The 10,923-nt window shown below is 45.6% G+C and overlaps 1 pseudogene; it reads left to right on the top strand.

The window, feature by feature from the left end:
* Positions 1–522: 522 nt before the first annotated feature.
* LOC128412380 (40S ribosomal protein S15-like) lies at positions 523–1,009 on the top strand (annotated as a pseudogene).
* Positions 1,010–10,923: the final 9,914 nt, after the last annotated feature.

Genomic DNA, 10,923 nt, shown 5'->3' with positions numbered 1-10,923 from the left:
AGCCCAGAGTCTGCCACTAGGTAGGCTTTTCTGAAAATAAGTTGTCACTCTTCCCATAGCACTGGAGAATAGTGTGGCTTCCAGTTTATATTCATCCTTTGAATGTAATGCCCGATTCTGCAATCCTAAGCATGCTCACCAGAGGCTGTACAATGGTTTTCAACCAGAGTGCCATGGCACCCTGGGGTGTCTTAACTGATGGTCAGGGGTGCTACGGACAGCACTGGCCTCTGTCCCTATTTCCTTCCCTCCCTCCTCTGATGCCCTCTTGTATCTCTGCCTCCCCAGGGCTTGCACAGCTGTCTGTTGCAGCAGCCCTGGCTACAAGCTCCCCAGGTAAATGGTGCCTCTGGGGCTGGCCAGGGGGTGCTTCCCAGACCCCTGTGAGGCAATGTGAGGAGGCACCTCTCTTAGCGGCAGGAGGAGGAGCTCAGAGACCAGGGGTGGCAGCTGCCCAGAGGGTTGCCAAGGAGAGAGGAGGTTGAGGGAACACTCCACAAGAGTGTTTGAAAAAGACAAACCACGCGGGATCTCGGCCTTTTCCTGGAGGAGACTGCGGCCAAAATGGCGGAAGTGGAGCGGAAGAAGAAGAGTACTTTCCGGAAGTTCACCTATCGGGGTGTTGACCTGGACCAGCTTCTCGACATGTCCTATAAGCAGCTGATCCAGCTGTACAGCGCCCCACCAGCGCAAGCAGCACTCCCTCCTCAAGCAGCTTTGCAAGGCCAAGAAAGAGGCCCTGCCCATGCAGAAGCCTGAGGTGGTCAAGACCCACTTGTGAGACATGATTATCCTTCCAGAAATGGTGGGCAGCATGGTTGGTGTGTACAATGGGAAGACCTTCAACCAGGTGGAAATCAAGCCTGAAATGATTGGCCACTATTTGGGAGAGTTCTCCATCACTTACAAGCCCGTTAAGCACAGCCAACCTGGAATCGGGGCCACCCGCTCCTCTCAGTTCATTCCTCTGAAGTAAGGGGATTTGGGAAGAGTTGTGTCTCATGTAAATAAAAGGGTTTCCCAACAAACAAACAAACAAACAAACAAACAAACAAAAAAGAGTGTTTGAAAAAGGAGGACAGGCTGCCAATTCTGCAGGCAAGGGGTGACATAACTGGGCTCCTGAGCCCCACAGGGGTGCTGCAGAAAGAATGTAGTTGGTCAAGAGAGCTGTGGACTCAAAAAGGTTGAAAAACTCTGGTTTAGTGGTTAGAATGTCCGACTAGGGCCTGGAAGACCAAGGTTGAATTCCACACTCAGCTATGAAGGTCACTGCATGACCTTGGGCCAGTTAGTGGTGTAGTGGTTAAGAGCGGTAGTCTCGTAATCTGGTGAACCGGGTTCGCGTCTCCGCTCCTCCACATGCAGCTGCTGGATGACCTTTGGCCAGTCACACTTCTTTGAAGTCTCTCAGCCCCACTCACCTCACAGAGTGTTTGTTGTGGGGGAGGAAGGGAAAGGAGAATGTTAGCCGCTTTGAGACTCCTTAAAGGGAGTGAAAGGCGGGATATCAAATCCAAACTCTTCTTCTTCTAATCTAACCTTCTTTGCTGAGTTGTTGTGAGGATTAATTGAGGAAGGAGAGGACCATGTACACCACCTCAAGCTCCTTGGAGAAAAATGTAGTGAAATAAATGCTGTGAATAAATAGAACCTGGAAATGGACCAGGGAAACAATGACTCTTCAGATGTCATCAGTTTTATCCTGAGAGATAAATTGCATTTACATATATACATACATAATTTTATTTGCATGTCACCTTTCCACAGTTCGAACCATGTTCAAGGTGGCTTACAATATGGAAAAAAATATACAATGACAACATGGCAAAAGTAGTCATAAGCAATAAATAAAACATTTAAAAATACACAACCAAACTGAACAATTTCCACAGAAATCACACGATCTGAAATAACGATACAAAAAACCACAACATGCCTTCCCCTAGACAACACCCCAGCCCAAAATCTACATTATGATGATTCAGTGTGGCTTTCCATCATGTATAAAGCTGTAAAACAGACATGTTGCATGGTGAATTCCAACTCTTCCCCAGTCTGTAGGCAGATTTCATCTGTGTGGGGAAATGTTGTGTAGGAAGAGAAACTCTGAGATACCCCTGACCTCAACCCACAAAAGGGTGAGAGCTGGCTCAAACAGACCAAAGATAAATGAAAGAAGTGCTCTGTAAATGCACAGAGAAACTCTCCTCTCTAACCAGGCAAGCTGTTTCTTTTCATTTCCAGTTTCCATTTCACAATATGGATTAATAGCTTGATAATTACTAATATAGCCCTATACCTCTGGTAGGGCTCCAGCCTCATCAGTATGTTCATGCTGGACTCATAAGTCAGAGATCAAAACGTTCAACCTTGTTGAAAGATGGCAAAAGCAAGACTGTCTTCATATTAACATGGGGACTTTCTTTCTGCCATTGTGAACATTCAGGTATCTGAAGTCCAAGACGGTGGATATTTAAAGGGCCATTTTGTGCATTACATGAATCTCCTACACACACACAAAATGATTTTCTATAACTTTACATTTCAGGGAGATAGAAGTCAAACGTGTCTCTCTGTCTACAGCAGTTTTTTCCAAGTTGGTACTATCCAGATACTTGGAAGTACCACTCCCATGATGCAAGTTGTTGTCCAAGAAATCTGGATAGAACCAGATTGGAAAAGGCTAGTGAATACTAGATGGACCAATGGGTTTGACTTGATTGCAGGCAGCTTCCTATGTTTCAAACTCAACTTATATCAGGAACCAGGGTACAAATTGAATAGAAATCTGAGCACTGATATCACCCACATTCTGGGGGGGTGTTTTCAGTGGAATACATGTTCAGATGGGCATTGGGAGATGCATCTAACTTATGTCCACGGTTCCCATTTTAGTATGCAGATCTCCTCAGCAGTGTAGGGTTGAGGAACCATGGTGATGCTGGGGACAGGACAGTCCTTCTTCCTCCAAAACACATAAAAAATTATTGCAGGTCCGTATCCACTTCATGCCATTCTTATGCCGGAAAAGAGGGTTAACAAATCAAACAGATGGGATTTAATAGAGCAGAACAATTAAATAAGCAACTCAACGATGGTGTTGTTGGGAGGGGGGGATGAAGTTTTATCTCAAAGCAAATTCTCAAGAAAACAAGTCTAAAGCCAAAGAAAATCACATCAAGCGATTTACCAAGGATGATTACAGTTACACAGCAGCACAGGGAGACACAAAAGGCTTTGCCCCATCATTAACTCTTCCTGTTCAGCAGCACTAATCATGAGAGAGTCACGGACAGAAGCCCGATTGATCGAAGGCAGATCTCTTGGAAAGTTCATAAGGAACAGAAAAGGGGAGGGGGGTGTCTTTATCAATAATCTTTCTCTTCAAAGCCTGAGAAACAAATGAAATGCAAATTTAACAAATTAGCCATGTGATTAACACACAGTAGGATCACTTTGGGCACTTAGCTTTGCTGCTTGCCAAGATGTAATCCTACTGAGAATTACTGCGAGGACTCATAAAAGATAATTCCCTCCCCCCTCCTCAACTTCACTCTAGAATCTACAGCCAGGCTCTTTGCTCTGCTGTTTAAAAGTAAATCTGTGCTTCAAACATGAAGGCACAGATTAAAGCACCTTGCTAGAGACCATAAAACAGGGGAAAGTGGGCAAGGCTTTCCTGGAACTGATCATTGGCTTGTGCTCTGCTTGACATCACTTTAATGACATGCCTCTTTGAAAACTTCTCAGGTTCTGCTTTTGGCTTCCCTTCTTTAGAAAAGGATATCCCTTGGCCATTTTGATGCGATTGTATTTGTTTCTCTCACTGCACCATCAGAATCCCAAGGCTCCTGTTTCTTTTTCTCCCCAGTATCCAGAGTTAAACATGAAATCTATTCCTGCAGTTTTCACACCGAAATTTTGCTTTCTGCGTGAAACTTTGGGGTGTTCCAGGCATAGTGTGTGTGTGTGAACCTACCTTATATTTTAAGTGTCCCCTTAACAATGCACACTGAAAGATATAGATGTGTTCACAAACACATGAATCATACGGTGATATATATATATATATATATATATATATATATATATATATATCCTGCCTTTCCCTCAAGGAATTCAATGCAGAGTATATGGTTCTCCATGGTTTTGAGCCCTCACATTGGGCAAAAAGATTCCTGAATGCAGGGGGTTGGACTCTATGGTTCAAAGAGGTTATCTGGTGGCAGGTGTGAAGTATTTTTTTGCGTAAGAACTAGATATGTTGCAGGTCAGCATTTTTTTAATATTTACTTCTCACAAGCCTATTGAACCACTTCCATCTGTGGAACTGACAGTTCCCCACCATGCTCGGGCCGCAGTCACACAAAAGAACATCTTTCTGTGCAGTCACACAAAAGAACAGTATTAAAAATAAAAAGTAGCATAGGCATAGCCAAAATTTTTGTTAGGGGCAGGGGGCAGCCAAAATTGTTGACTTTTTTTTTTAGGAAAAAATGTACTTTGAGTACTTTCAGTGCTTTTCAGTAATATTTGGGCAGCTCTCTTTTTTTTGACACCTGTTCACCGCTTTCTTTGTTTAGGCACGCCAACCCAGACATGTACATTTATCGCGCACGTTCCACTTTCCAAAGGGCTGATTTTTATCTCTCTTTTAATAATGTCCTTATGTCTGCCATTCGCCGGTTTCATCGGCAACTCCTTGCGGATCATTTCATATCATATTGATTTATGCAACTGCTCAGGGGGCGTTTTCTTTCTTTAGTTCGTCAGCAGCATATAAATAAATAACAGACCCTTCGGGTGTCCCTATTTTCCACTGACAGTCACAGATTTACAGGAGCCGTCCCAGTTTCTGGTTTGATCCTGGAATGTCCCACTTTCCCTTAGGGGAAATATTGAAGGATAGGGCAGAATGCCCCTATTTTCATCAGAGAAATGATTGAGGGTATGGATTTATCCTAGAGTTGCCATATTTCAAAAAGTTGTTGAGCTTCTTTGGCAAAGTTGTTGAACTGTTTTGTTGTATTCTTGCCAAAGTTTTTTCAGTTTTTTGATGTTTTAGCCAAAGGTGTTTTTTTACAAAATCTCAAAAAAGGTTTTGAGCAATTTCAAATAACATTCAGCAAAATCTACACTACTGACATGGGCTGCCATATGGATGGATTTCCCCGGAAATTTAAGTGATTTCTGCCCCAATAATGCTTACGAGGCCCGAATACCAGCTGTGTCCGGGAAATTCTAGACACGGTGCTTTTTTCTGAGGGGACACAGGAATACACATACCCCTAAACATTTTGTGACTCTATGTTTGGCTTCATTGAGGGGCACTATTTCAATAAGGGGCGTGGGTGGTGCTGTGGGTAAAACCTCAGTGCCTAGGACTTGCCAATCGTATAGTCGGCGGTTTGAATCCCTGTGACGGGGTGAGCTCCCGTTGCTCGGTCCCTGCTCCTGCCCACCTAGCAGTTCAAAAGCACCCTTAAGTGCAAGTAGATAAATAGGTACCGCTTTATAGCGGGAAGGTAAACGGCGTTTCCGTGTGCTGCTCTGGTGCCGGTTCGCCAGAGCAGCTTCGTCACGCTGGCCACGTGACCCGGAAGTGTCTCCGGACAGCGCTGGCTCCCGGCCTCTAGAGTGAGATGAGCGCACAACCCTAGAGTCTGTCAAGACTGGCCCGTACGGGCAGGGGTACCTTTACCTTTACTATTTCAATAGGAGTAGGAAAATGAGAGTACCCCTAAAACATTTTTTTGGGGGGGGGACATTTTCTAGACATATGGCAACCCTAAGACCCTCTAGCCACCTGAAGGGGAGGTATAGGGGAGGTTTTTTTAAAAATTGTTTTTTATGTTTTAGATGTGTTGGAACCTGGGGCAACCGTCAGATGGGTGGGCTATAAGTTATAAAATTGCTTCTTCTGCTGTTATGGAATAGGACGCCCCTATTTTAGTTGGAGAAATGTTGGAGGGTATTAAATAAAGCCGTGCAAGCGTCGAAGAGGTCAGCCGGTTCGGAGGCTGAGTCACCGCCCAGCCGCCCTTCTTTCCCCCAGAAGCCACGGGCCCGGTGGGCGGCTGCACTTCTCCCTCTCAGATATGGATCAAGGAGCCCTGCATTCCGGCTGTTGCCTCGCGGCGCCTCCTAAACAGAAGGAGCTGCCTCAGGCTGGGCGAGCCCTGAAGGCTGACGTGTCTTCTCCCGCATCCACCCCGGCCCGCCTCTCCTCCCCACGGAGCAAATCGCCTGCATCTCCCGCAAGACGTGCCTGCGAACGCCGCTTCTTTATCGGGAGTGGCTGAGGAAGATGCTCCGCCACTCCCGGCTGAGTCAAAGGGGCTTTCTTCCCCCGAAGCTCGTTGCAGGGCGGAGAGGCTGGCTTCCCTTTCGTAACTCGCAGCCTTGGGGCTTGCTTGCTTGCTTGCTTGCTTGCTCTCTCTCGCGCGCACGCACAATCCAGCCACATCGGGCTTGGAGGAACCCGGACTTCCCTAGAAGGGAATACCATTTGCTGGCCTCCACCTTTCCTTTCTCAAGATGCATCTGCAAGTCATTCTGAGCAACTTGGAGGAAGGTCGGGGTGGAGGTGTATTGAGCAAAAAGAAAACGTCATGGTTTGCATCTGCTCAAGAGCATGTTGCTCGTATTAAATGCATTTGTTTCTTTGGATTTAAAACCAATAATAATAATAATAATAATAATAATAATAATAATAATAATGGAGTTTATATACCACCCTATACCCAGAGGTCTCAGGGTGGTTCACAGAAAAGATCACAACATATATAATAAGAATAAAAACAACAACCCTATAACACACCCCCACACCCCAAAAGAGCCATGTTTTAAAAGGGTAAAGGTAAAGGGACCCCTGACCATTAGATCCAGTCATGACCGACTCTGGGGTTGCGGTGCTCATCTCGCTTTATTGGCCGAGGGAGCCGGCGTACAGCTTCCGGGTCATGTGGCCAGCATGACTAAGCCGCTTCTGGCGAACCAGAGCTGCGCACGGATCGCCGTTTACCTTCCCACCAGAGTGGTACCTATTTATCTACTTGCACTTTGACATGCTTTCGAACTGCTAGGTTGGTAGGAGCAGGGACCGAGCAACGGGAACTCACCCTGTCGCGGGGATTCGAACAGCCGACCTGATCAGCAAGTCCTAGGCTCTGTGGTTTAACCCACAGCGCCACCCGTGTCCCTTTAAAAGGGTATATAGGATGTATTATTATTATTCGAAAAGAGGTGCCAGAACTCACAATGAACACCTCCCTTGTTCTCTTATAATGGCAATGGTGCCCACCTGAGAGGTGCTGGAACTGAGTTCCGGCTGAAAAAAGGCCCTGAATTGTTATTATTATTAATTCCATTCATATCCCACCCTTCAGGGGTGCCAACTTGACTAAAATATTGGAGGGGGGCAGGTGAGCCCCATCCCACATAATCAATCGCATGATGCAGTACACCATTTGAATGGCACTACTCATCAACTTTAGGGGGGAAGCCCCCTCAGTTTATTTGGAGGGCCGAAGGGACTTTGGCCCCTATGCCACCTTTCATCTGAATATCACAAGGTGGTTTACAGCTTAAAATAAAAAATTAATCCAGGAGTCACTGTAAATACAGGAAATAAAAGGACCTGGACCCAACATTTTGCTCACTCAGAAACATATAATTGTAGAGTTGGAAGGGGCCCTGAGAGTGATCTAGTCCAGGTTAGCGCCATCGACTAATGGCGGATTCCCTCTGAGCTCCGGAGGGAATCGGCTCTGTAGGATCGGGTCTTGCCACTGCGGTGACGCGGGGACCCTTAAAATCACAGGCGGTGAAGCCTGTGAACCTGGTGACTCGGCGGGCACCATTTGCGCCCCCCCAACCCGTGAAGAGCCTTTTTAAAGGCTTCGGAACGGGGGACGGGGTGAGCGGCACGGTGCTGAGAGTCGACTGCTTCTCCTGCAGAGTGAAGCCGCATTTGGAGGTTGGTGAAACCTCAGGAGCCAGAAGTGTAAGTTTTTTAAGGCATTCAGCAAAATTGGGGAATATGCAATTTTGTTTCATTTGCATCATTTATATAGCTTGCTGAATATGGAAATCCTCAGTGCAGAATTCCCCTTTGCATGCACAGAACCTTGGCTTCAAAAACAGAGCTGGTGAAGCCTTTATCAAAAGGAAACATGGGGAAATAGGCAGCCATCTTTACACTGAGTCAGACCATTGGAGTGTCTAACTCAATATTCTCCACTGACTGATAATGGTTCTCCAGGGCTTCAGATGCTACCTGGAGATGCTGAGTATTTGTCAAGACCTTCTGCATTCAAAGCGGGTGCTCTGCCACAGACTCTTCCCTAATCAGGATTGAAAAACAGTGCGGAATTAGTTCCATGTGTTCCAGGGAGATTTTGGTCTTGTATTTCTTGAACATCAAATACTCATGCAAGTCGCTTTTGAAGCTGATAGGTGTTTCAAAAGAAGTTTGTGATGCAGCAAGAAGATTAAACCCCACTGGGCTAACACAAACCCTTGGGTGCTCCAAAAGTAGCTCTTTGGATCTCAGCTATTGCATATAAATAAGACTAACTACTCTGAGAACTTTTGAAAGCATACTTCCACGTTAAGCCTCTTGGTTGTTCTCAGCCACAAAACAGCAAGAGTTGCAGGTCTGACTCGCACGTACATTTGCAGAAGGTAGTTTTCATGGTGAAACCATTGCACAAAATGGCTCTTTTGACCCAGTGACTATGAAATGTGTCAGAAGCAAACCTGTTACGTTGTCTTGGTGAACAAAGACTAATTGATCTGTGCTACCAGACACAAGTCAAACACTGAGCTAATTCAAAGGCACAGAGACCCACAGAGCACAACTAACACCCCCTAGACTTGTACTCTCTTGCAATATATGCTGCATGGGTCCTAGTTAAGTTCTGAATGGAGCAAGTAGCAGAATATTTAGATCCACAGAGGGAAAACTGCCTCTGTAGCAGTTACTGGGAAGGAACTAGATAGGCAACCCCTCCAGACACAAGCTGCAATTCTGTAGACATGTCTCTGAAAGTATTTTTGAGTAGACATGCAAAATATTGCACAGTTGGATTTCTAAGCATGTCAGAAGGCTCAGTCCTCTGTACATTTTACTTTTGAGTAACTAGGAGTCCAGCATTTTATATTGACTATTCCTAAAGTGAAGTCCTAATTTTTCTGATTTGGATGATTCCAAGTGGAAAGTGTGAAGGATAGGGGCAGTTTGCAAGCAATGTCGCAGTGGTGCAAACCTAACGTAAAGTAGGAGTAACAACCACAGCAACAGGATATGAAGCATAAGCCCCAAATGGGACCTTTTGTGGGAGTTGGTAATGCCCTTAGTAGTAGACAGCTGGTCCTTTGAGTAACTTCTGCTCTTTCATTATGCCTTTGGGAAACCAACACTGTTTCCCATCTTCTGAGAAGCCTGATTTACAGAGATGGCTCTGTGCAACAACACAACCCACCAGCATATGCATGAACACATTCCCAACAATAGGAGCCTTGGGGTACATTGCATAACCCACATGTACCGTATTTTTCACTCTATAAGACGCACCAGACCACAAGACGCACCTAGTTTTTGGAGGAGGAAAACAAGAGAGAGAAAATTCTGAATCTCAGAACAGCAAGAGGGATCGCTACACAGTGAAAGCAGCAATCCCTCTTGCTATTCTGGCTTCTGGGATAGCTACGTAGCCTGCATTCACCCCATAAGACGCACACATATTTCCCCTTACTTTTTAGGAGGGAAAAAGTGAGTCTTATGGAGCAAAAAATACGGTACCTATCGAGAGCATGACTCTAAAATTACATCTTTCACCTACAGAGGTGGTTCAAGGTATTTCGTCACCCAAGGCAAGATAAAAACATTCCGTCGCTCTTCCATCCCTGAGGGCTGTCATATACCAGACTATGTAAGATGCTTTTGTTGACTATCAGAAGATCACAGAACAATCCAGACCGCAATGGGGTGCCAAACCAGAAACCTGGACGCAATCTCCATGCAGTGCAAAAAAGAAGGGAGACAAACCGCAGGTCATGTGGCATATGAACACGTTGCAGTCTGGGCATTCAGCCTGCAGGAAATATTCTAGACAGCATTTACCTGTTTTACAAATTTGATATACTAAGATTGATAAATGGTTTGCTCAAATAAGCTAGTGAACCCGTGGCAGAAAAACTCCAGTCACACAATCAACCACTAAAGGCAATTACACCGGAGACCACAACACCCCCCCCCCCCCAAAAAAAAATCCTACCAAGTGCAGACCACATAGAATGCAAACATCAAAGAGAGAAATACAACTGATGGAACTGCAAACTGTACTGGAGCAAGGGAGGAATTTGGGTCAGAGACAAGGATACAGTGAAAGCACAAGAGACACAAAAGTAGTGATATTTATGTTTACCCGTGAAGAGGAATTGGTGGTTAAGCTACTCCAAGAATTGAGCTCTAGGAGGAGAGTCGTGGTCTCCTAACAGCTCTCAGCACCCATCACAAACGGCAGTTCCCAGGATTCAATGGGGAAGCCGCGCCTGGTTAAAATGGAATCATAGTGCTTTAAATGTTTGGTGTGGGTGTGGCCTTAGTTGCGTCTCCATACTTTGCAAAGGCAACAAGTACAGTGGTACCTCGGGTTACAGATGCTTCAGGTTACAGACTCCGCTAACCCAGAAATAGTACCTCGGGTTAAGAACTTTGCTTCAGGATGAGAACAGAAATTGTGTGGTGGCAGTGGGAGGCCCTATTAGCTAAAGTGGTGCCTCAGGTTAAGAATAGCTTCAGGTTAAGAACGGACCTCTGGAACGAATTAAGTTCTTAACCCGAGGTACCACTGTATGCGCTTTGGCTGTCACTCCCCCTTCTCCCTACCACACTGGTCTCCTTGTCTTTGTCAA

The sequence above is a fragment of the Podarcis raffonei genome, chromosome 4 (genome assembly GCF_027172205.1).
Source record: "Podarcis raffonei isolate rPodRaf1 chromosome 4, rPodRaf1.pri, whole genome shotgun sequence".
Taxonomy (NCBI): domain Eukaryota; kingdom Metazoa; phylum Chordata; class Lepidosauria; order Squamata; family Lacertidae; genus Podarcis; species Podarcis raffonei.
The sequence above is the reverse complement of the archived record's forward strand: the minus strand, read 5'-3'. Positions and strand labels throughout refer to the sequence as shown.